The sequence below is a fragment of the Balaenoptera musculus genome, chromosome 3 (genome assembly GCF_009873245.2).
Source record: "Balaenoptera musculus isolate JJ_BM4_2016_0621 chromosome 3, mBalMus1.pri.v3, whole genome shotgun sequence".
NCBI lineage: Eukaryota > Metazoa > Chordata > Mammalia > Artiodactyla > Balaenopteridae > Balaenoptera > Balaenoptera musculus.
Window position 1 is genome coordinate 84,220,996 of NC_045787.1, and position 27,510 is coordinate 84,248,505.

Here is a 27,510-nt window from a genome sequence, read left to right on the forward strand (position 1 = left end):
CTGGTGCTGCCACTATGGAAAATAGTGGAGGTGTCTCAAGAAAATAAAAATAGAACTATCATGTGACCCAGCAATTCCACTCCTGGGTATTTATCCAAAAAAAATAAAAAGAAAGAAAACACGAATTTGAAAAAATATGTGAGCCTCAATTTTATTAGCAGCATTATTTACAATTGCCAAGATACGGAAGCAACCTAAGTGTCCATCAACAGATGATTGGATAAAGAAGATGTGGTTTATATGTACAATGGAATACTACCTAGCCATAAAAAGAATGATATTTTGCCATTTACAACAACATGGATGGACTTGGAGCATATTATGCTAAGTGAAATAAGTCAGACAGAGAAAGACAAATACTGTATGATATCACTTATATGTGGAATCTAAAAAAATAAAACAATCTAGTGAATATAACAAAAAAGAAACATACTCAAAGATATAGAGAACAAACTAGTTGTTACCAGTGGGGAGAGTGAAGGGGGAAAGATAGTGGTAGGTTATTAAGAGGTACAAACTACTAAGGATAAAATAAATAAGCTAGTAGGTTATATAGCACAACATAGAGAATATAGCCAATATTTTATAATAACTATAAATGGAATATAACCTTTAAAAATTGTGAATCACTATGTTGTACAATTGAAACTTACACAATATTGTGCTTTAGCTATACCTCAATTAAAAAAAAAAGTCAGCAGAAGGGCATTCTAAATATGCAAAGAGTAAATATGCAAAGTATTGTGTATAAGATAGGCTCAAGGGTGTATTGTACAACACAGGGAATACAGCCAATATTTTGTTATAACTTTAAATGGGAAGTAACCTTTAAAAATTGTATATAAATTTAAAAAAAAAAATGCCAAGATGACTGATGTATTTTTTGTGAAAATACACTTGTGGATATAACCTAACTCAGCAAGAGATGATGTGATGATGTCCTGGATCAAAGATTTAATACAATCTTTAAAAAAATGTATATGTGAGGGTTTTTTTCCTTTTTTTCTCAACGCAGAAAGAGAGAGAGAGAGAAAGAGAGAGAAAGAGAAACCAGAAAGAGAGAGAGAGAGAAAGAGAGAGAGAGAGAAAGAGAAAGAAATCCTTTTCTGTTGTCACCTACACAGGCCTTCATTCTCTAAGACATGAATTTGTGGTGTTATTCCTGATTCTATTCCACACTGCATATCCTTGTCATATCAAGCTTTCTTAAACATTACATTTTTATTCAAGTCTTAGATTGACTTGCAAACATCTACTCAATAAAATCCAAATCTTTTACATGTCTTTTAATACTTGTCACATTCTACTGCCATCTGTCTTGTACATTCTCATTTCAAATAATTCCCTGAAAATCCCTCAGATGATCAGACCAGAGTCTCTTCACCATCCTACAAACATAACAAGCCACTTCCACTTTTTCACCTTGGTTTGTGTATTCCATGCCACACCAGGCTAAGATGGTTTCCCTTCATTTCTCTATCATCCAAATGCTGCCAATCACTCAAGTTCGAATTAAGGTCTCACACTTAGATTGGGTTACTGGCTATAAGACTCTGAGACTAAGATCTCTGTGCAAGAAGTTTATTAAGGCTTACTCTCAAGTGACCCACAATGACTAAATGAGGAATGTAGTATTGGGCAAATTAAGGAAGTAATAACAATGGCTTTATCTGATCTCATGGGGAACACTGAAACTGTGGTGGCCTTTGAACAATGCCTGGAAGTGAGACAAGGGTGCTGACACTTTTTACCCACATTAATCACCAGATGCAGCCTGAGATGAAGGCAGACAAGTTTGTGAGGCAGCTCCCTTAGGTGCTGAAGGGTAATTCTAAGGGAGGGACTCAGCTGTGAGCTGTCAGTGGAAAACACTCCCGCCAACTGGGATAATGAGTGCCCTAATTCTGAAGGTGGACCTGAGCAGTGTAACATGCCTCCCACTGTCGTCTTTCTGCAACTTTTTTTGACCTTGACAGCTCTTTAAAATTACAATGCACTTATAATTATTTTTGTACTTATTTCATGGTTGTTAGACTTGTCTCATCCACGGAATCTCAAACTGTTGAAAAACATCTTCCCTAACTTCTAGTGCCATCCTGAACCCAGAAGAGCACTCTAAATAGTAGTATAAATGTTTTGTATTTTCCCCTCAAGTTTGCAGCTGTGATATGTATTAATTTAAGGGAATATATTTATCAAAAATGGAATTTATTTATCAAGATGTATAATGTTTCAGGCACACCCATGCACTGTACTGTATGTGTATGAAATGTACTTTGTACTGAACAGAAGTATTTAATACAGGCCTTTAATAGAGTTGGGATATTTGTAGAAATTGCGATTTAATACAACAAAATAAAAAGTTTTCTTCTGGCATGAAAATCTCTTACATTTTATTTGAAAAGAAAAAAAGGTAAATTTTTAAGAAAAACTGAAGAGTGATGATATTAAGTGGGATTAATAGCAATGTCCCTGCTACAGATTTCTTCTACAGATAATTATTTTTTAGTGATGAATCTTCAAAGAGTTCCGTTGTTGTATACTGTCTAGATAATGCTTCTACATTTGGTATTTAGATGGCTGGATTTAAAATGACAACAATATCACTCTTATGTAAAAAAGGCATATTAAAGAGCTTTAGTTAGAAAAAAGGCATAAAGTCTTTTAAATTGGAGTAACATTTGAAAATGTACAGAAAAATGCTTCAACTCAATAAAATTGGACATTTCATTATAACTTATTCATATAAACTATTCAAATTGTTGAGCTATTTTTGTTCTCACCTTACTTTAACATGAAATAAGAAGCAATTAAATGTTACCTTTGTCAGGTATGATTTAAAGTAAGGTATTTTGTACTTAAATGAAAAGTTGAATCAATATTTTCATCTATGTATCAATTTTATACAAGCTACTGACAACTCAGAAGTGTGAGAGCAGAAAAAAAAACTATCAAAGACAGTTTTAATGGTTTAAAGCATGAAGTGTAATTGAAAAGAAAAAATATATATATTTATAATATTTCTTTCTCATTAGTGCAAGGTAAGATACATTTTGTTTTGCATTTGAAAAGACTATGAAGCATCTTAAGGGATTTATTTTTTTTAACATATTTTATTTTAACCTTTTTAAAGCTGTTCTTTTAGGAATATTTATTTTGAAGACCTGTTTTTTTGTGTGAAAAACTGACTCACTTTCAAACATCCTCTAAGACTTTGTTAGTCATTAAAAATATTCAGCTATTAGATAGCCATTCAAGGCAATGTCACAAATGCCTGAGTTATTTTCAATGAAGACTCAATTATATGTCTTTATTTTTCTTTCCCTTTGATATGAGCAACCATCAAACACGAAAATCATTTCTATCATGGACAAAAGACATTTCATATTGACGTCTAGGTTTTCCAGAGAATGGAGAGGATAATGAAAAATAAAAAGGAGTGAATAAAGAATGTAATGCTTTGTAATCTTGAAATCTATTCTTAAAGAATCTGTAACTGAAATCCACTTCTGAACGACACCATACAACATTATATCTAATGCTTCACCAGAAAGACAGCTTTTCTTTTCACAAAAGTTTTATCAGTTATATATTTGAAAAATGCCAGGCAGATGACAGCTTAGTTGGCCTAAACCGTTTTAAGTCCTGGCAGGTCAATGAGGCCATTGATTCTGTTCTTTGGACATATCATGAATGTGTTATGAATTGTTGGGTTTCTGTCATATGAGGAAAAAATCTCAGACAAGACACTTTTGAAAGAGTAACTAGTTTGGTGGGTTTTTTTTTTTTTTTTTCCTTGCAACTCAGAGACGTCTACTTAAGTTTAATCCTACTCTCATTTCTTGCTAGTAACAGTCTTAACTTGTTTCAAGTCCCATCATCAGTTCAATAATTTAAGTAAACAATAGCTCAAAAAAATTGATCCCCCAAAGTAGACCTTCTTCTGTAGGGAATAAATGACAATTTACAGCATATTTCAATAGTGCATGATTTTTTCACAAATTTCATTAGCACACCATTGATTGCTCAGTTTTCAGCTCTCAAAACAATTTAACATAGTCTCTTTCATGCAGAGGATAACATATTCATATTATTTGATTTTTGATGAAACCAAATGACCCTTTAAATTTGCAATAGAGTTCTTTAATTTTGTATGAGTTTCTTTACTGCTGTTCATTTAATTTTCTGTTTCCATTAACCATCTGCAAGCATTTGACTCTATGACAATTATTCAGCTGTGCTACATCATGACTGACATATTTTATAAATAAAAAAAAAAAAAGAAAAGAAAATGGAGGAGGGTTAGAGATCACAAGAGAAAGGAGGAGAAAGCAATCGAACACAAATGTCATGGTTTGGAATCATGTATTTTCCATTCAGCTGAAACATCTGAGTGGTAATTATTGGTCCAACTGTAAATCTAGCCTAATTGCATTTTGTCTTCATTTCTGATAAGCACTTCACGATGATGATGATTACTCTTGCTAAATGCATTCGTTCCATGAATGTTTTCCCACACTGTTGGCCAGGGGACCTTGCAGATAAAAAGACTGCAGACGAAATGGCTCAATTCTGCTACAACTAAATCAGTATTGATTTCTTTTTCCAACTAGAAGAGGGTCTTACTATATATGCCTTTCTTTTCTCTGCCTACCCACCACACAGAAGGGTTCGGTCCGTATATATGAGAGTGTACTTTAATTAACTGACGTAACTGAGAGGCCAATCTTGGGCAATTAGCACTGATTAACCTTGTCACTTGTCTGACAAATAAAGAACATTACATCTTGCCTGTTTCCTTAAAGGACTCAATTGAAAAGAAACCCACTGTTTGATTTAATTTTCCTTTGTACCCTAGAAACCTTTGCCATGTTGATCTAAATAATTTTTGCCTCTTTATACTTACGCTTTTTTTCTTTCCTATTATTGAATACCCAGTGAGCCTTTTCAATGATGGCATGGGGACAGGCTGTTAACATCTTTTCATAAATCTCTGTATTTCATAGCAGGGCAATTAAGCTAAACAGATTTCTACCACAGATTTAAATGAACAAGTGGAAGCAAATGGCTATGGAATTGAAGGTCATTATATGGCTTCACCACTGCAGTTCAGCTTTTTAAACTCGGTGTTTTCACAAAGAAATTCTAGAAAAATTGTAGTTCTGGAGTCTTAGAAAATCTCAGTAACGTAGCATCAAGCAAAATCTACACGGACTGCAAATCATATTTAACTGTTCATTTGGCTGATTTAGACATTTCATCTACCTTCTTGAAACATTTATAAGCAATGCTTGAATCCACCTTTGACAATGGGGCAAGGGAGAAAGACTGTCATCAAGCTTCTGGAAAAGTCTCTGAACAAGGCTTATTATAACCCAGGGCTGAACACCTGCAGTTGGTAGATAACAGTGAAAGATGTAAAAAGCTAATATGAAAAGAAGTATGAAGACTGGAGTTACACAGCAGAAAGAATCTGGTTCTTAAAATCTGGTATAATTATTGGAAAGTTCAGAAATAAAGAAATCCTGCTAGAACAGAACTTCCATAAAAACTGTTCTCAGTGGACAGTTATTTGCTTTCCCACCATCTATTCCTTTGGCTTCCTGAGATGGCCCCTGCTTTTCATTTGGTCTTCCATCCTTCCCCCATTCTCAGTCTATGTGGCCTGAAACTGAGGTTCTACCTCTAGCAACCTGGAATACGTAAACCAGGTCCATCCCCGAACAAGATTTCCTGGCCACATAATGCATTTAGGGGTGAACACAAGCTAAGCTAATCTGATAAAGGTGACTCTCAAGGCTTTTTCAAACCACCTCAAGACAATATCTCCTTCCACGGGACTTTAACCAGGGGATATCTGTTGTATACACGTACCTTGCTCTTATGCGCAGCCACAGAATTAAGTGAACACACTGAAGAAGGTAGAAATAAACCAGGAACCAATGCCATCATTTTTTCCTTTGTGCTTATTGAGTCAATATATTCCCTGGTTGCTTAAGCCAGTTTGCACTGATTTTTCTGTCACCAAAATAGTTAATTATAGAGGCTAAATCTATTTGAGCAAGATTATAGAGCAGCATGGAATGCAAACAGACATAGGTAAGAAGATGTTCAAACTTTAGTTTGGAGCAAGACCAACTTATCATCGTCCACTGTCCTCTTAAGCTTTGTTGATTGAGTGTAAACTTCCCTGATCCAGATGAAAATTCTAACAGGATCATAATTTTACTTGACATTATATATCATAAACAGTCCCCAAATCACTTTTAGTCTCAGTGATTCAGAAATAAGATTGCCCAGTCCTATAGAAGAATAAAAACTCTAAGCATGCCTCCCTAGTCAGTCTTTTTACCAGCTTCACAATGAAAGCCTATAAAAGGAAGAACGTGGTTCTTTATTTTTCTCCATCTTGTTTTTTCTTCTCATTAACTGTGGCTTTGGAATTGGGTGATTAGGGGCCATGAGCCTTAGGATGAACTCTGAGGAAATCAAAGAGGGGAAACCAATTTATTTAGCTGCTACTGATAAAATAGACATAGACAAGATGGAGTGGCATTGAATTGGGAAAGAAAAACGGCTTCAGAGTCAGATAGATGGTTAGTATCTCTTCTCTGCTTCAGTGGCTATGACCTCAGGGTAAGTTGCTAAACTTTAGCCTTTAGATTTGGGGTTGAAACCTAACTTTTAGAGTTACTGTAAGAAATACAAGATGAATGTGAACAATGGGCTTACCCATTGTGGAAGCTTAATAAACTGTAAAAGTTGTTTGGGAAGATTTATCAGCAGGGAGTCAGGGGCAGGAAATCAAACCACTTTCTAGTCATACAGAGTGCAAGCATATGAAGAATTATTATTTAGTCTGAAGTGTTATGATTTCCCACAATGTGAAAAATGTAAAAAAAAAAAGAAAAAGATAAAATCAATGTTATATACTTATTCTAATTATCTATCCTTATGGATAAACATTTTGAATCAAGAGTTAATTATTTCTGAGAAGGGAAAACAATAACTACAGTCTAGCGAAGAGACTTAAGCCCTTTGTGAGGAGTTAAAAATCTAGGTATCCCTGAGAGTATATTTAAGAGTGTTTTACAAGTAGTATCAATAACTCCCTGGTTAGCACATTCATAAATGTTGGACAAATAACCTTTATAAGCAAATGTGATGAATATCAGAGATAACAATATGTTTTGCTTTTCCTAAAAAATATTACTTTTATTGTGTCTCATTTACAAACACAGCAAACTAAAACTCATCTCAGCAATGATTTCCTTCCTCAAGTAGTTATGTTTGTACATGACTTGCATGTTTCTACAACTCTTTGTGTATTGCATTAATGTACTTTGTAAATTTGGGTGCTACATGCACTATAAAACATTTACTTTTTCAACTCTGGGTGTTAAGTTTTCACAACTAGATATGCCTTAATGAGTGAAATATCAATAGATTGGGCCTGTTTGAAAGTAAAAAGTAGGGATTTATTCAAATTATACCTGTGTCTGAATGAATAGAGAATATTTTTCCCTCAGGTAGGAATATGTAGGGGATTTGTGATGAATTATATTCTTGACAAAAAAATGTATATTTTTGAAAAATAAGATATTAAGAGACATGATTAAGAAATATCATTATCATAAAATAATAGAGAAGAAATTGATTAATATGACTATTATAAAAAATTAAAAATTTGTTTATTTTCATAAAAATAATAGGGAATGCTTAGGCTGTTTCTAAAGGTAGGAGCTGGAGATTACTCTTAGGGTTAGAGTCTGTATTAGTTTTTTATGACTACAAAAATTACCCAAAACTAAACAGTATAAAGCAATATACATGTATTGCCTCACAGTTTCTGTGGGATAGGAATCTGGGCATAGCATCATTGGGTCCTTTGCTCAGGGTCTCAAAAAATTAAAATGAAAGTGGTTGTCATGCAGCATTCTTTTTTGATGCTCAGGGCCCTCTTCCAAACCCAAGGGGTTGTTAGCAGAATTCATTTCCTTGTGGCTGTATGACTGAGGTTCCATTTTCTTACTAGCTGCTAGTTGGAGACTACTCTTAGTTCTAAAGGTGCCCATCAGGTCCTTGCCCTTTGGCCTCTGCATAAACACTGTCACTCGGCAGCTTATATTGTCAAGGCCAGCCAGAGAACATATCTAACCTACATGTAGGTCGCAGTCTTTCTTTTACAGAGTGCACTTGATTAGGTCAAGCCCTCACAGGGTAATCTCCCATTTAATTAAGCCAAAGACAACTGATTAGTGGCTTAAATTACATCTGAAAAAATTTTTTGTCATATAACATAATCACTAGAATTTATCTCATCATATTCAAAGGCCCTTCCCACAATCGAGGAGAGAGATTGTAGAAGATATGTACCCCAGTGTGTGTGAACCTTGGGTAACATCTAGAATTCTGCTTACCAAAGAATCTATTTGAGAAATATATCCTTAATCAAGACTATTATCTTGATTTCTCCAAATATAGATGCCTAGGTAATGATTAAAAATAATTCACTGAATCCAACTATCTAAATACAATCATGAACAATCATGGTTCTTTTAGTCTCTTTTTAATGAATTCCATACTCTACAATGAGAAATTGTGCAGAGATATCTGCTTCTTGCTTCAGGACTATCATTTCTAAAGCTTAGTCATTGTTTATTCATTTGTGCAAAGAAAAATTTTCAATTATGCAGACTTGATCAGTTCGTTTTTGTATTGACTTTGATTCCATCTAAAATGCTCAGTTATTGGCTGTGACTTTGTGATACTATAGTTTCCATTTCTTTAACTCTAATTATCATTTTGCTTTAATTGGTGCCATCCATGTATTCTATTTATGAAAATGGACGTTTGACGCCTTTATGATGGAATAAGCTAAATTTATCCTGAAGTCTGAATAGAAATTGGACCGTGATGTCTATTTAATATCATTACACATTCAGTAAATTTAGCAGCTAACTTTATGCTCAATATCATATAGAGTTAACTATATAGGATAAAACAAAGCTTCAGAGAAGAAGCTGGAAGCCCACATTTATAATGTTCAATTTTTCTGATTTTAAGAGTTTGACATTACCCACTTAAAAGTAATAGATTAGAGTACCGATAACCCCCCATCTTTCACTCTTTGGATGTGGTAAGGTATTAGAGGTAAGGGGAGAAACTGGAAGGTACACTACTGACTTAGAGCCGGATGGATTTTTAGATGAAACGTTTGTTTTCCTTGTCTGCTATCAGAATCAGCAAAAGCATAGTATGTAGAAAGTATTTGTTCTCAGCATTAGTTCAGGTACTATTGCAAGTATAGCAGTCTAGGTGTGTGTGTGTGTGTGTGTGTGTGTGTGTACATGCATGTGTGCATTTTTCTATGTGAGGTGAATGACTTTGCAAAGAACTAAAATTTATACAGTTATAAGTATTATTTGTCAATATTATTTTTCATTTTGGGACTAGCTGAATAAGTTATATTTAGCATCTTTCTCTTTGTCAATCTATTGACTGCCCATTAGGACGTCAATGGACATAAAATTATCCTTAAAAATATGCTATCCATTCTGGGAAATGGTTTATTTCAAAATATAGGTATTTATTTTATTCAAATACTTCTTTGTTTTTTATTTTTATCTTTTAACATTAATTCTAGATACTTTGTAACTGTTACAGATCCTAAACATGGGCTAAGTGCTTGACCCAGACATCCAGGGCTCCGCAGGATCAACGTAGTCTCTGAGCCTCTTGCTCTGATTCCAACAGTATGATCACATTGCCCTCCATACAGGGCCTTTCACGTTGTAGTTGATGGAGCAGCTGGTGACCTACCTGAACTCCATGTGCATGTGTGTGCACTGTACCTGCAAGAGCCTGTCCTACCCAGAACCTGGTAACCCTCACCAGCTTGATGGTCTACAGACAACTCTGTCCATGATGGTGTCTTGGCAATGATTAGGTACAGTGCTACTCAAATAATTCTTAAATAAAAATTCGAAAGCTGATGCAAAGTTCCTTTCCAGAACTTATTTTTCAAAATATAAAATATATTATCTTTTTTGTTCTTCCTTTGACATTTAGAATTTAAATTGATCTTAAAGTCAGCTACAGGTACAGGATTCGAGATTATATATGAGGACAACTAAAAAAATACAACTTGCTTTATTTTCCCTTGTAGAAAAAGCTTCATCATTTCACTTCCTATTAGTAAACATGCTCAATCTAAGATAAATCTTATACATGTGTTCCTGGAGCCACAGTTGAAAGTCAACTGAGCAAAGCTGCAGGTGATATGCATGAATGGGGAGGCTGAACCTGACAGTATTAATGTATATGGCAAGATGTAAAGCCTGCATACTTCCCTAGCGTTATTACACAAGTGATAAAAATTAATTAAAAACCGACTATGGGCTAAATACTAGTTTTAAGAATAAAAATGATCATGTTGTAAGTATTAGGCACAATCTTTCAATTTTTTAGAATCTGTGAGTGGCTTGAAGGGATGATAAAAATAAGATCGTAATTGATGTTCTCCACAGGTATAGCAAAATCTATAGAGATCCTAACTAATTTTAGTAAATATATTATGGTTAAGGTATTTGTAAATTTCCCCCAACCACTTTTGTCAAACTATTAGCCAAAGTATTATTTTTTTCAACAGTAAGCTAAATGATTCTTTTCTTATGTTTATAGTAATTTTACCTCTTCTAGATGCTAAAAACATCACATGGTACAATTATTCTGTGATTTTGGGGAACATATTTTGTTTATTCTATCCATAACCACAATGATTTAAAAAAATAATCAGATTCTGATTCAAGATAGGGTAATAGGGATTAAGTACACCCACTTCAGGGATAGTCTAGAGTTTGAGTATTGCTCCTATCCATTACTAAGTGTGATTCTGAGCAACCACCCAGAGGAATCTGTAAACTGTAATTGAGATTATCCACAAAGCATTTAGTACAGTGCCTGTTTTAGCATTGTCATTAAATATTAAAAAATTATCATTTTGATAAAAACTCTCCAGAAAGTGGGCATAGAGGGAACATACGTCAACATAATAAAGGCCATATATGATAAACCTACAGCTAACATCATACTCAATGGTGAAAAGCTGAAAGCATTTCCTCTAAGATCAGGAACAAAACAAGGACGTCCACTCTTGCCACTTTTATCCAACATAGTTTGGAAGTCCTAGGCATGGCAATCAGAGAAGAAAAAGAAATAATAGAAATCCAAATTTGAAAAGAAGTAAAACTGTCACTGTTTGCAGATGACATGATACTATACATAGAAAATCCTAAAGATGCTACCAGAAAACTACTAGAGCTCATCAATGAATTCAGTAAGGTTGCAGGATACAAAATTAATACATAGAAATCTCTTGCATTTCTATTCACTACCAATGAAAGATCAGAAAGAGAAATTAAGGAAACAATTCTATTTATCATCACATCAAAAAGAATAAAATACCTAGGAATAAACCTACCTAAGGAGACAAAGGACCTGTACTCTGAAAAGTATAAGACACTGATGAAAGAAATTGAAGAGGTTACAAACAGATGGAAAAATATACCATGTTCTTGGATTGGAAGAATTGATGTTGTCAAAATGACTATACTACCCAAGGCAATCTACAGATTCAATGCAATCCCTATCAAGTTACCAATGGCATTTTTCATAGAACTAGAACAAAAAATCTTAAAATATGTATGGAAGCAAAAGACTATGAATAGCCAAATCAATCCTGAGAAAGATAAATGAGGCTGGAGGAATCATGCTCCCTGACTTCAGCCTATAGAACAAAGCTACAGTCATCAAAACAGTATGATACTGGCACAAAAACAGACATATAGATCAATGGAACAGGAGAGAAAGCCCAGAAATAAACCAACACACCTATGGTCAATTAATCTATGACAAAGGAGGCAAGACTATACAGTGGAGAAAAGACAGTCTCTTCAATAAGTGGTGCTGGGAAAACTTGACAGCTACATGTAAAAGAATGAAACTAGAACATTCTCTAATGCCATACACAAAAATAAACTAAAAATAGATTAAAGTCCTAAATGTAAGACCAGATACTATAAAACTCTGAGAGGAAAACACAGGCAGAACACACTGACAAAAATTGCAGCAGTATCTTTTTTGGATCCACCTCTTAGAGTAATGAAAAAAACAAAAATAAACAAGTGGGACCTAATTAAACTTAAGCGCTTTTGCACAGCAATGGAAACCATAAGCAAAATGAAAGAAAACCCACAGAATGGGAGAAAATATTTGCAAACGAAGCAACTGACAAGGGATTAATCTCCAAAATATACGAACAGCTCATGCCACCCAATATTGAAAAAGGAAACAACCCAATCAAAAAAATGAGCAGAAGATCTAAATAGACATTTCTCCAAAGAAGTACAGAAGGCCAAAAAGCACATGAAAAGATTCTTAACATCACTAATTATTAGAGAAATACAAATTAAAACTACAATGAGGTATCACCTCACACCAATCAGAATGGCCATCATCAAAAAGTCTACAAACAATAAATACTGGAGAGGGTGTGGAGAAAAGGGAACCCTCCTGTGCTATTGGTGGGAATGTAAATTGGTATAACTATTATGGAGAACAGTATGGAGGTTTCTTAAAAGACTAAAAATAGAACTATAGAACTACCATATGTTCCAGCAATCCCACTCCTGGGCATATATCTGGATGAAACCATAATTTGAAAAGATACATGCACCCCAATGTTCATTGCAGCACTATTTACAATAGCCAAGAGACGGAAATAACCTAAAATGTCCATCGACAGAGGAATGGATAAGAAGATGTGGTACATATATACAATGGAATATTACCATAAAAAATATTGAATTAATGCCATTTGCAGTAACATGGATGGACCGAGAGATTACCATACTAAGTGAAGTAAAGTCAGACAGAGAAGACAAATATAATATGACACTGCTTATATGAAGAATCTTAAAAAAATGATACAAATGAAGTTATTTACAAAGCAGAAACAGACTCACAGACTTTGAAAACTTATGGTTACCAAAGGGGAAAGGTGGGGGGAGGGATAAATTAGGAGTTTGGGATTAACATATACACAGTACTATATATAAAATAGATAATCAATAAGGACCTATTGTATAACACAGGGAACTCAATAACCTGTAATAACCTATATGGGAAAAGAATCTGAAAAAGAATGGATATATGCACATGTATAACAATCACTTTGCTGTACCCCTGAAACTAACACAACATTGTAAATCAACTATACTCTAATAGAAAATTAAAGTTTAATTTAAAAAATCAGTATCGTTTTATCATCCTTCTCATCATGATTATCACCTTTCGTATCAGGACAAAATTACAAATTTTATGAGAGGAAAGCATCTTTAAACAATCAGTTGGGTTTATATAAATTTTACAATTAAAATTTTGACATAAAGCTTTATAAATCCATTTAGAACCTGAAGGAACTTGTCAAAATTTAAGTGCTGAATATATAATAAAAGTCAGGTTATGAATTTTCATTAGCAATATTGAATACATAGTTTTGAGATTTCTTATTATTGAAATTGTTTTAAATTCAAATTTAATAAAAATGCAACATTCTTAAATTCTAAAATTTAAGATGTTTTGACACATAAATAATGTCAACTATAGCAAATCAATCCTTTACCCTTGAAACTTAGAGATTTACTTTTTTATTTAACTTAAGATGAACTCTAGCAAATTTCTAAACCATGATGTGCCTAAGGTTCTCCTTCTGCAACATCATCATGTATAGGACTTGAGGTTTCCACTTCATTATATTACATTAAATGCAGGTAATTACTGTGTTTCTTTCCATTCAGGTTGAAACCATCTGAGAGGATCTTAGGACACTGCATATTGACCTAAGGAGCATCTTGAGATGCGGAGAGTAAACTCCAACCTCTTTTGACAAAACTGTCTTTAACTGCAAGTTACTTCTTAGCTGGAGTTTTCCAATTTCCTTAAGCTCTTTTCCTATAATTGCTATAAGGTGATATTAATATTTCCTATATGGGAATTCACTGTAGTTATGTTTGATTAATAATATATTATTTGATATTCCTCATTTCCAACTGAAGTAATCTCATGTCTTAAATATCCAATCTTTCAAATTTCTCCTTATGCAAAAGTTGAAGTCCTCTGAAGTGGGTTGAAAATCAAAAAAGATCACATTAGGTGATCCATAAATATTTGATTGTTTATAAAAATTACTGAATATTAGTAACTAATAGATTAACAAGTATATCCTAATCATCATTGCAGGACACCAAGATCCATGTTATATCTCACAGCATTCAGGTTTAATGAACATGAATATTACCAAACTTTCTTCTTGAACTATTCCAGTGATGATTAATATTACTAAAGTTTCTTGCTTCCCCAGTATACATAGCTGTCTGAGTATGTTCAGGCTGCTATAATAGAATACCATAGACTGGGTGCTTTATAAACGATAGACATTTGTTTCTTACAGTTCTGGAGGCTGAAAAGTATAAGATCAGGGGCTGGCTGGCAGATTCAGTATCTGGTGAGGGTCCACTTCCTGGTTGATATATGGTCATCTTCTTGCTGTGTTCTTACTTGTTGGAGGGAGAGAGGGTGCTCCCTCCCTGGGGTCTATTTTATAAGAGCACTAATCCCATTCATGAGAGCCCTGTCCTTATGACCTAATCATTTTCCAAAGGCTCCACCTTCAAATACCATCACATTGGGGAATAGGTCTCAACATATGAAATTTGGGGTACACAAATTTTTAGTCTATGGCAATAGCCATCCCTTTTACGGAGCACTGTCACTCCCTAGCATTTGTCACCATTGACATAAATTATATTTTCCTGTGTATTTATTTATGTTGTGTTTTCGTCCACTGGAATGTGACCTCTGTAAGGGAAGAGTTTTGATTTATTTTGTACACTGTATGTCTTGAGAGATCCTAAACAGCACCTACCACATAGTAGACATTTAGTAAATACTAGCTGAATAAAAACCCCCAATTTTACTATTGATAAACCAAATGTGTTTTTCTTTTTGTATTTAACCAGCAAAAAAAGTGTTGTATACACATTCTGTACATGTGTATGTGTGCTTGTGTGTGTGGTTTCAATGCTGAACACTGGAGTTGGATTTTGGTTAATATACCCAATATCATCAAATTGTAAATATATGGAGATTTCATACCCATTGAAATTGTTTTTAGTTCAGGTTTACTAAAGAAGGTATTTTTTTCCAGAGGTGAAACCATTGCTATTGTTTTTTATCAAAAACAGCATTACAAACATATTTTCAATAAGATACAAGGTTCTGAGATTCTAAAATCTCGTGTGTGCATGCGTGTATGTGTATATATGTGTGTGTATGTATATATGTGTGTATATACATATATATTTATATATATCCTCAATATATGTACATATAAATTTCACGTGTTTACTTGTCACTATTCAACTATTTCCTTTCAAAATTTCAGCTCTTTGTCTTACCTGATTCTTTTCTTTTTCTTTTGAACAAAAAGAGAAAAGTAATATTTTTACCATTTAAGCATTCATTTGGAGAATCATTATCACTAGAATCTGATTTTTTTGTCTCATGTTTTCTAGAGTTCAAACATAGGGTTATGAAATTTCCAATTTTTCTTATTATATCACCTTACTCTCCAGTAATTCATAAGTGACACTGAATTTAGCTAGTAATGTAGCTACTATAAATATGTTATTCTGGTCTACTATGCACCTTCTTGCAGTTGATTAAAGCACATTTTCTCCTTAAAATGTCCCACGTTTTAGATTGTGATTCTTTTTTTATATATTAAAATATGAAATAGAGTCTGGTAAGTGAAGAAAAGTCTTTATAATCATAGAACCACTTAAAAACTCAAAGAACTCAAAAACTACTCTCTCAAACCAACAAACCCCAAAAGGGACAGCTAGCAATATAGAAATCATTTAGACAATGACCACTCTACTCTACAGAAAAAGTGCTGTCCAACCTCCACCATTGACAGCTGCCCAGACTTCCAAGGGCATAAGGTTGTGATGAGGAGACCTGATCCCACACTGACCGCTGCTGGTGTAGTATCTAACAAGGCACAGTGTGGAACAGGGGCTTTCATCACTGCCCAGCAGTACTGAGCCATAACCCACTGGCCCCTGTCAGTGACCTCAAAGGGAGTCTGAATTTCTACCTCTACGTGGAGGTAAAATAACTTCCTTCCCCTCTATGTGGAGAAAGTTTCAGAAGAGATCTGGTGGAGTCAGTACTCTGCCTTTTACCATATTACCATGGAAGCCAAGAAGGAGTTGCCCTCCCAGCCAATGTAGTACAAATGGAGGTCGTATTGGGTAGCCTTGATTCCCATCCTTCCCCTGAGAAACCAGGAGAATCTTCCCCACTAGGTGTCAACAGAGGCTGAATGGGAAAGCTGGACTTAATTCTACTTGGTAGCAAATAATTGGTGTCTATTCCTTTCCCCTGCAGCAAAAATCAGGAAAATCTGGTTGAATGGAAAAAAAAGAAAAAAAATCAACAGATGCCAACATTGAATGCTACAGATATTAGAATTATCTGATGAGGATTTTAAATCACCATCATAAAATGCTGCAACAAGCAATTACAAGGACATTTGAAACAAATGGGAAGATAAAAAGTCTCAGCAAAGACTTTAAAAGAACCAAATAGATATTTTAAGACGTTTTTTTAAAGCACTATCAGGTTCACAGCAAAACTGAGAGGAAGATCCTGAATTTCCCATATACCCCTGCCCACACCCATGGATAGCCTCTTTCATTATCAACATCTCCTGCCAGAATGGTACATTTGTTATAATTGATAAACCTAACTGACACATCAGAATCATCCAAAGTTTACATTAGGGTTCACTCTTGGTGTTGTACATTCTATGGGTTTGGACAAATCTATAATGACATGAATCCACAATTACAGTATCATACATGGTATTTTCAATGCCTGAAAAATCCTCTGCACTACACCCTATTCATCCCCACCCTATTGATATTTTACTATCTCCATAATTTTGCCTTTTCTGGAATGTCATATAGTTGGAATCACATAGTATGTAGTCTTTTCAGGTTGGTTTCTTTCACTGAGCAACATGCATTTAGGTTCCCTCCCTGTCTTTTCGTGGCTTGATAGTTCATTTATTTTTAGCACTGAATAATATTCCATTGTCTGGAAGTACTACACTTTATTTATCTACTCACCTACTGAAGAATATCTTCATTGCTTCCAAGTTTGGGCAATTATATATAAATCTTCTATACATCCATGTGCAGGTTTTATGTTGACATAAGTTTTCAACTCTTTTGATAAATACCAAGAAGCATGATTGCTGGATCACATGATAAAAGTATGTTTAGATTTAAGATTAAGAACAGCCAAATTGCCTTCCAAAGTGGCTGTACCTTCTTCATTCCCACCAGCGATGAATGAGAGTTCCTGTTACTCCATATCCTTGCCACACCCTTGCTAGAATTTGATGTCAGTGTTCTGGATTTTGGCCATTCTGATAAGTGTATAGCTGCATCTTATTGTTGTTTTAATTTGCATTTCTCTGATGACATATGATGCTGAACATCTTTTCATATGTTTATTTGCCATCTGTATATCTTCTTTGGTGAAATGTCTTTTCAGGTTCTTGGCCATTTATTAATCACTTTGTTTATTTTCTTATTGTTGAATTTTAAGAGTTCTTTGTATATTTTCATAAAAGTCCTTTATCAGATGTGTCTTTTGCAAATATTTTCTCCCAGTCTGTGGCTTATCTTCTCATTCTTTTGTTAGAGTCTTCTGCAGAGGAAAAGTTTTTCATATTAATGAAGTTCAGCTTATCAACTGTTTCTTTCATGGATTGTGCCTTTGTTGTTGTATCTAAAAATTCATCACTATGCCCAAGGTTATCCAGTTTCTTTAATAGACATAGGCCTATTCAGATTGTCTCTTTCTTCTTATGTGAGTTTTGGGAGCTTTTGACTTTCAAGGAATTGGTCCATTTCACCTAGGTTCTTAAATTTGTGGACACAGAGTTGTTCATAATATTCCTTTATATGTCCATAGGATCTGTAGTGATGGACCCCTTTCATTTCTTATATTAATAATTTGTGACCTTTCTTTTTCTTAGTTAGGATGGCTAAGTTTATCAATTTTATTGATCTTTCTTTTTTTTTTAAACAGCTTTTAGCTTCATGGATTTTCTCTATTTTGTTCCTAATTTCAATTTCATTTCTAATTATTTTTATTTATATTCATTTCTGTTCTAATCCTTTTTATTTATTTTCATCTGATTACTTGGGATTTAGTTTGCTTCTTTTTCTAGTTCTCTGTGGTGGAAACTTTGATTATTGATTTTAGATCTTTCCTCTTTTCTTAATATATTCAATGCTATATACTGCTTTTGATGCAGCTCTCAAATTTTGATATAAGCTGTGTTTTCATTTTTATTTAGTTCAAGTACTATATTTCTTAACTTCTCGAGATTTCTTTTTTGACCTATGGGTTATTTACAAGTGTGTTGTTTAATTTCCACATATCCTTCAAGAAGATGGAGCATAAGTCCTCACACTTTAAGTGAGCTGCACATAGTCACTTCCCTCCAAAGAGTACAGTATGGAAAAAAGCAAAACAAGAATAACTTACAGTGGAGAACCCTGACAAACACTACCTCAGCCAAATGAGCAAGGTTAATACCAACAACAGTAAGTCATGCTGTTATTATGCACCCTTGCCATGATGTAACAATGCCATTTTACCATTGTGTTCTTCCTTTAAAAAAACCCATAATCAGAGTCTAATCTTGAGAATATTAGACAAATCCCAGTTAAAGGACATTCTACAAATTAACTGAACAGTATGCTGCAAAACTGTCAAGGTCACTGAAAACAAGGGAAGTCTAAGAAACTGTTATATTAAGAGGAACCTAATGAGTCATGAGGAGTAAATGTAATGTTCTCTGGATGGGATTCTGGAACAGAAAAAGGACATTAGATAAAAAGCAGAGAAATCTGGATAAATTATGAACTTTTGTTAATAATGTTTCAATATTTGTTTATTAATTGTGAGAAATATACCATAGTAACATAAAATGTTAGTAATAGGAGAAACTGGGTATGGGGCATATGGGGCATGTGGAGCGTGTGTTACTGCCTTAACAACTTTTATCTAAATCTAAAGCTAATGTAGAATAAACCTTTTATTAAAAATAAAAATAAAACTCATGTCTCCAAGAAATCCAGGGCTCATAAGTACAAGATGTTAGGGACAGAAATAGATAATTATAAGGGTGGAATACTTGTATGCACACTTCAATAGGAGCAGGGGCATATAAGGAAATGATACAGGTGTTTTGGACAAAATTACAGAAAAGTCCAACACATAGGCACTCTTATAGCTTTAAGGAAGAAAATTGCAGACTCTTATCTGCAGAGTTTCACCTACAGGGAGAGAGAATAGACCACATGTGATCATTTTAACAGTGTAAAAGAAATTCCTGTCTGACTGGCTCATAACTTGCTGAGGACTCTTAGTGGGTCATATTATCTAAGAGGTAAACATGCTGAATTGTGATCAGTCCTGAGCTGTGATCAATCATGAAAATGTTTGCTGAAAAGTACTTATCACTTTAGAGAACTAGTTACCCATTAGGCCCGGAGGTAACTATATATGACCAGGGCATCTGGAAAACTGTACACAGAACATTATCCAGATCGATTGACTTTAGTATGATGCTTATCTGAGGAGTCAAATAACTTGGTAAACTAAATAAAAGAAAGCAAGTAAGATCTAAACACCAAGGTTATGCCCGAAAGTTGGGTCAGATTTTCTTTGGTTGTACTGCTGCCTACCTCCATGACTCCTGCCATTAAAGTAGAAATTAGAAGCAAGAAATATGATGACAGCAGAGTGATTCTAAGTTTATCATGATAAAGTAAATATTAATATGCATAAACTAAGATTTGATAACCTCCCCAAATGTAAATATTATAAGATCTGATGTTCACCATGAATGATGAGCAAAAACACCTGAAAAAAAAAAAAAAAACTCTGAAGAAAATAGTCACCTTTTTCTCAAATATTTTAACTAAGACAATTCTATTTAACCCCAAAATTTCAAAAAATCCAAGTATCTAAGGGCATCCATTTGAATGCACCTTATTATTCCTAGGAGACATTAAGGATATTACAAAATTAAATTTTGCAGTTTGAATATATGTTTGAGGTATTTTGATTAGGATGTCAGTTTTAAATTACTTTGAATACATGTTTTTATTCAAATTAAGCTCATGCCTGAAAATATACCTATATATGCAAATGATTATGAAATGAAGTGACTTTGAGTTCATTTTAGCCTTGCTATAAACAATGACACCTACAAAACTGTACACTAGAAAAGTATACTAGATAGTTAATGTGTATTATGATCAGCCATATTAGTATAGAAATTATTACCAGTTAATTACATATTTAGAATACTGCAGTATTCATTTTTAACTGGTTATGTTCAAAATCTAAAATACTGTGGACCAGACTATCACTATAATCTCTAATCCAATTTGTCTGCTTATCTCCTGCTGATACATACAGCATAATTCAATTCATTGTACAATACTTTTGGATTTCTGTTGCAATGACCACTGTCATTATAACAACATGCTGTTATCCTTTCTTGTTGCAAAAGTGTACTCATTCAGTTTTGAAGAAAGCAAACCTTCCCTTCAACTCACATGAATATTTCTTGTCTCTAAATAGTACTTTTCTCCTTTTTATTTTGATAACTTTCTAAATTGCTTTTTGTTTTTCTTCCATAAGTGAGATGACAGTGGCATTTGAAGGGAAGGGGAAAAAAATACAGAAATGATTACCATTGATTATCTTCCTCCTCTTTGCTTCCTTACTTGCTGACTGAGTGTGCCTGGATGAGCTGAACAGTTTGTTAGCACATGCTGGGCAATTACGGTGCTGCAAATTTGCAGCTACAGTGATCCTACAAGACACTGCTTTCTTGATCTTTCTGTCCTCAAGCAGGCGATGACATGAATAACAAAAGTTATTCTTATTTTTAGTGTAAAAATGACTGAATTATGCTTTTAATTTATGAAAAACCAAGTGAAAATAAGGACAAATATGTGAGTGAATTTAACTTAGGGTGACTTGGAACATAGAGAGCTGACACGCCTCTGTAGATGTAGAAAATCCCAGCTAGCAAGGCAGAGTATCAAATAGCATTATACATATCTATGCAGAGGAATGGTTTGTGTCATGAAATTTGGTGGCATAGGACATGGGAATTAGTCAAAAGACTTTAGACCTAAACTGTCTAGGAAGCAAATTAGGAGCATGCCTTAGGACAGTGTATCACAAATTTGCCTACTGTGAGAATCAAAAGAGGCATTGTGAAAAACAGATTTCTGGACTCAACCAAGATCAGTAGCTCCAGATGAGGGAACCTCTGAAAAATCTGTATTTAACACATATCGTGGATGATTCTGCAGATTAAATAAAGGAACTATCCTAAAAGAACTAAAACACCAATTATTCATTCTCAATTCATTCAACAAATATTTCTTGAGAAATAAATATACACTTTCAAGGTAAGTTCTATGGTGTATTTTGATGATGGTTTTTGTAAACAGAGAAACTCATTTGTAGCAACCTAATTTTTAAAATTGATGTTCAATTTGTTGATTCAATATATGAAAAACAGATTGAACATTTAAATTCAATCAACAAATCTTATTAATATCTCTAGCAATTTAGCACAATTTATTTATCACTGTTAAAAAGGCTTTTATGCTATTATGACTTACATGTTTACATGCTATCAGCATTTATAGTTTTAGTAATTTATATTCTTTTTAAGTCCTTAAATTGTCTGAATAACCAAATGAACTCTCTCAAGCACTTAAGTAATTCATAGATTCTTTTTTTAAATTTAATTAATTTATTTTTATACAGTAGGTTCTTATAAGTTATCTATTTTACACCTATTAATGTATATTTGTCAATCCCAATCTCCCAATTCATCCCAACACCGCCCCCCCACTATCCCCCCTTGGTGTTCATACATTTGTTCTCTACATCTGTGTCTCTATTTCTGCCTTGCAAACAGATTCATCTGTACCATTTTTCTAGATTCCATATATATGCATTAATATATGATATTTTTCTCTTTCTGACTTACTTCACTCTGTATGACAGTCTCTAGGTCCATCCATGTCTCTACAAATGACCCAATTTCATTCCTTTTTATGGCTGAGCAATAATCCATTGTATGTATGTGCCACATCTTCTTTATCCATTCGTCTGTGGATGGGCATTTAGGTTGCTTCCATGACCTGGCTATTGTAAATAGTGCTGCAATGAACACTGGGGTGCATGTGTCTTTTTGAATTATGGGTTTCTCTGGTATATGCCCAAATTCATAGATTCCAATGAATCAAGCTTAAATATAGTGAACTGTAATTGTTTTTGTGAATTTAAAGTAAAATTATCTTTTACTTACAACTTAAAGACTAAGGCAATTACTTATTTACATATTTTACATTGGAATAAAAATTTTCCCTGACGAATTGAACAATTGAGTCCAAAAATAATAAATATACACAATGTAATGATAAAATTTAAATATGAATGACAAGGGTTTATGCATTTATTTCATCTTTCTATTTAATTCTAAACTTTCCTTAGTCATTAGCAAATAATTACACAGTCCCAACACTTGATGATAACATCTCAAAAAAATTGTTGTTATACTTTCCCCCGGCTGAGTTGCATATCAACCAGAGATCCGGGATGGAAAGGTGAATTTGGGTAGAGATTGCTTGAGGCTCCTTATAGCAAAGGTTTTGGTCTCTTAACCCACATCCATAAATTAAAGTTAACTATTACTTGATTGTTAGATCTCATTCATGTTTGTAAACTCAACCCATCCCAGACAAATTGACTCAACACTTTCTTTGATTTAATGAATCTATCTACTAATTGATTCTGAATTACTTTATTATTATCCCTGTTGGTGGCATATGACTCGTAGCTATTTCAATGATAATAATTAAACTCTGTATATCTCATTTGTATATAGTGCCACAGCTTTTACTGTCTTTATATGTCCAGGCTCTTTTCTTGGCTCTGGCAATAAAGAAGTAAAAAAGACAGGCAAAATGCTTGCCATTTATGCATCTTACACTGTAGTAGGGGAGAAACGTAGTAAGAAGTTAAAACACAGACACACACATATCCACACACACAGTCAAAACACATACATTTAATAATTTTCCAATAGTGGCATAAGCTATGAAGAAAATAATGTAGAGCCAGGTAAAGGGATGAAAGTGACAGGTTGGCAAGTGGAGGAGAGATATTTTAAATAAAAATGATAGGGAAAGCCATTCAGGTGATATATGTTGGGATCTCAATAATATGAAGAGTCAGTAATAAGAAAATAAGGAGGAAATTGTTCTAAATAGAGAAACTATCAGCACGAAGAAAAGGCTCAGGCAAGGGGATGGTGGGAGAGAAGAAGACCTTAGTCCCTGCATAACTGAAATTTTGTAACTTTTGACCAATATCTCCCCCATTTTTCCCACCTCTCAGGCTCTGGCATCCATCAGTCTTCTGTCTGCATTTATGAGTTTGACTTTTTCAGATTCCCCATATAAGTGAGATGGTGCAGTATTTGTTTTTTGTGCCTGGCTTATTTCACTTAGCATAGTGTCATCCAGTTTCATCCATGTTGTCACAAATGACAGGATCTCTTTCTTTTTTAAGGCTGAATAATATTGCCTTAAAAATATGTATCACACTTACTTTATCATTCATCTATCAACAGACACTTGGGTTGTTTTTATATCTTGGCTACTGTGAATAATGCTGCTGTGAACATGGAAGCATAGATCTCCATTAGAAATACTAATTTCACTTCCTTTGGATATATACCCAGAAGTGGAATTTCTGGATCACATGGTAGTTCTATTTTTAATTTTTTGAGGAACCTCCATACTGTTTTCCACAGTGAGTGTACAAGTTGACATTTCCACCAATAATGTACAGAGGTTCCCTTTTCTCCACATCCTCACCAACACTTGCTATCTTTTGTCTTTTTGATAGTAGCCATTCTAACAGATGTGAGGTGATACCTCATTGTGATTTTGAGTTGCATTTCCTTGAAATTTGTGATGTTGAGCATCTTTTCATGGACTCTTTGGCCATTTGCATGTCTTCTCTGGAAAAATGTCTATCTCTTTGTCCATTTTTTAATCAAGTATTTATTCTTTTGTTGTTGAGCTGTTTGAATTCCTTATATATTTTGGATATTAACCCCTTATCTGATATATGATTTGCAAATATTTTCTCCTATTTTATAAGTTACCTTTCATACTGTTGATTGTCTCCTTTGTTTCCTTTGCTGTGTGGGAGCTTTTTAGTTTGATATATACCATTTGTCTATTTTTTCTTTAGTGCCTTTACTTTTGAAGTCATACCCAAAAAGTAATTGCTTATTCCAATGTCAAAAAGCTTTATCCCTATGTTTTATTCTAGGAATTTTAGTTTCAGGTCTTATACGTAGGTCTTTAATCCATTTTGAGGTGATATTTTTATACTAGGAGAATAAATATTGTGTTCTCACCACACACACAAGATGGTAACTATGTAAGGTGATAGATATGTTCATTAGCTTGATTGTGGTAATCCTTGCACTGTAAACATATATGAAAACATCAGATTGTACACTTTAAATATATACAATTTCTATTTGTCAGTTACACATCAATAAATCTGGAAAATAAAATAAAAATTGTAGTTCATATTGGAAAATAAAAAAAAGGTCAAATCAATGATTTATGCATCCTTTTCGACAAGTCAGAAAAGAAAATGTGTATTAAGAGCAAAAGGAAAAAAATTAAAGCAAAAGAAATAATAAAAATTAGAATAGAAAGCAACTACATAATAGAAGAATGATGTAAAATAGGGAGACAGAAGGTAAATCTCAACAACATTAGAAATTATAAACAAAAGACACCACTATAAATCTTTCAGAAATTAAAAAGACTGAAGATCTCGGAATCACTTTATGACAATAATTTAAAAATTGAGGTGAAATAGATGGATTCTTAGAAAAATAGACTTACCAAAATTAAATCCAAAATAATAGATAATAAAATCAGATTAATCATGTATCTAATCAAGAAATAATTTGCATAATTATTTTTAAAATTTCTCATTAAGAAATCTGTCTCAGTTGGCTCCATTAGTGCATTGTTCTCAACATTAAAGAAGAAAGATCACCAATATTATTAATATTTCTTCATAAATTACAATGGTATAAAAAAGACTTTCCCATTCAATTCATGAAGCCAGAATAATATTCAGAAAAAAATAATATGGCCAATCTTTCTAATGAACATAGACTAAAAAAAAATTTTAGCAAATTGAATACGTCAAGTTTAGCATAATCAACAAGGATTGAATTTGATTTATTTTAGGAATCAAGAGTAGGTAAAAATTAGAAATTCTATCCTAGCCTACTATATTTAAAGAACACAGGATAAAAGCATGATTATTTAAACAGATGCCAAAAAAATGCATTAGTTAAAATCTAACAAGCATTGGGATAAAAACTGATAGTAAAATGGGAACAGTTTCCTTTCTTGATAAAGATCATTAACAAAAAAATTACAGCTAACATCATACTTTATGGTATATTACCAAAAAATGGGTTTGAAGAATATCTAAGAGCTTCAACCATCAAACTAGGAGAATAAAGTGAATGCAGCGAAGCAGCAAGTACTCTAACTGCCTTAAAATGCCACATGTCTATCAGAGGACATATGTCAAAAATAAACCTCAAGGACAACTTCTCTAAGGTAAAGAGCAATCTCATACCACAAAGCAAATCTCATACCGCCTTGCATCTCACATCACAAAGCAAGAGGTATATGCAGTATGCACAACACTTGGGCATACAACTCATACCTCAGAGCTGGAAAAGGCTCTAAAAGGTTCATGATACAGAGCATTCTGCTTGACTGTTTGGCCTGTTGAACCCAGCACATCAATGGTGCTGGAGCTATATCTGGTTGATAAGGATGTTGCAATATTCAGACAAAGCCCTTACTATTGTGGAGCAGTAATGTCTTTGTAGCAGAAACCATTTTCCACTTGGGGCAGGAGGGAGTGGTACTCCTGGCATGCTACTGGCCCTAGGGCTTTAGTAGAGAGTTAGCTCCTCACTATGGAACACCAAGTGACTATGTGACTTGAATTTCCCATTATGACGTAGTTGTTATTGGAAATAGTTAGGCATAAGATCAGGTGAGTATAATTTCATCAACTATAATATGAAAGTAATACATCTGTATTAATATCTGGACTCAAGCAAAATAAAATACATCAACAGTTGATTAAGATTTTCATGTTACTTAGGTCAGTTACATCAGTGCCTCCCCCTTATCTTATGTTTGGGTTCATGGGGAGAAGGGTCCCATTCCTTAAAACTAACGCATAGGAGAGAAAAGAACTTAGTCCTTGTTCACAATGGACTGGAGAAATACATTCGCATCAGTTGCAAATTGTCTTCTTGCACATTATAGCCTCCCTTGGGGGAAGCTCTGAAAAACAGTGGTGAATAGAAACCATTCCCACACACAGAACTGTATGCCCCCTGTATTCCCAGGTTTGGCATCTGAGGATTCAACCAACCGCAGATTTGAAAATATTAAAAAAAAAATCCAGAAAGTTCCAAAAAGCAAAACTTGAAGTTGCTGCATGTTGACAAATGTTTACATAGCATTTACATTGTATTAGGTATTATAAGTAATCTAAAGTTGATTTAAAGTATATGGGAGGATTTGAATAGGCTATACATAAATACTATGTCACTTTGTACAAGGGACTTGAGCATCCTCAGATTTTGGTATCTGCAGGGGTCCTAGAACAAATCCCCCACAGATACCGAGTGACCACTGCATGTGGAGTGTCCAAAAACAAACTTGGTTTTGTTCTCTCAACTCAGTTGTTATTGCCTACTATGGACTGAATGTCTGTGTCCCCCCAAAATTCATATGTTGAAACCTAATGTCCAATGTAATGGTACTGGGATTTGATGCCATTGAGAGGTGCTTAGAACATGAGAGTGGAACCCTCATGAATGGAAGTAGTGTTCTTATAAAAGTGGCTTGACAAAACTCCCTTGTCCCTTCCTTCCACCATGTGACGTTACAGCGAAAAGACTGCCATCTAGGAAGCAGACACGAACCAAACACTGAATCTACAAGCTCCCCAGTCCTGGCTTCCCAGCCACATTATCTATAAATATTTCTACATAAACATCTATGTCTGTATTAAGCTAAATATCTATAAACATTTTATATAACCATTTATGTCTGTATTAAGACATAAATATATCTCCAACTCTAATCCATTAACACATGGATTATATTAGCTTCCCACCCCAACTGTGAGAAA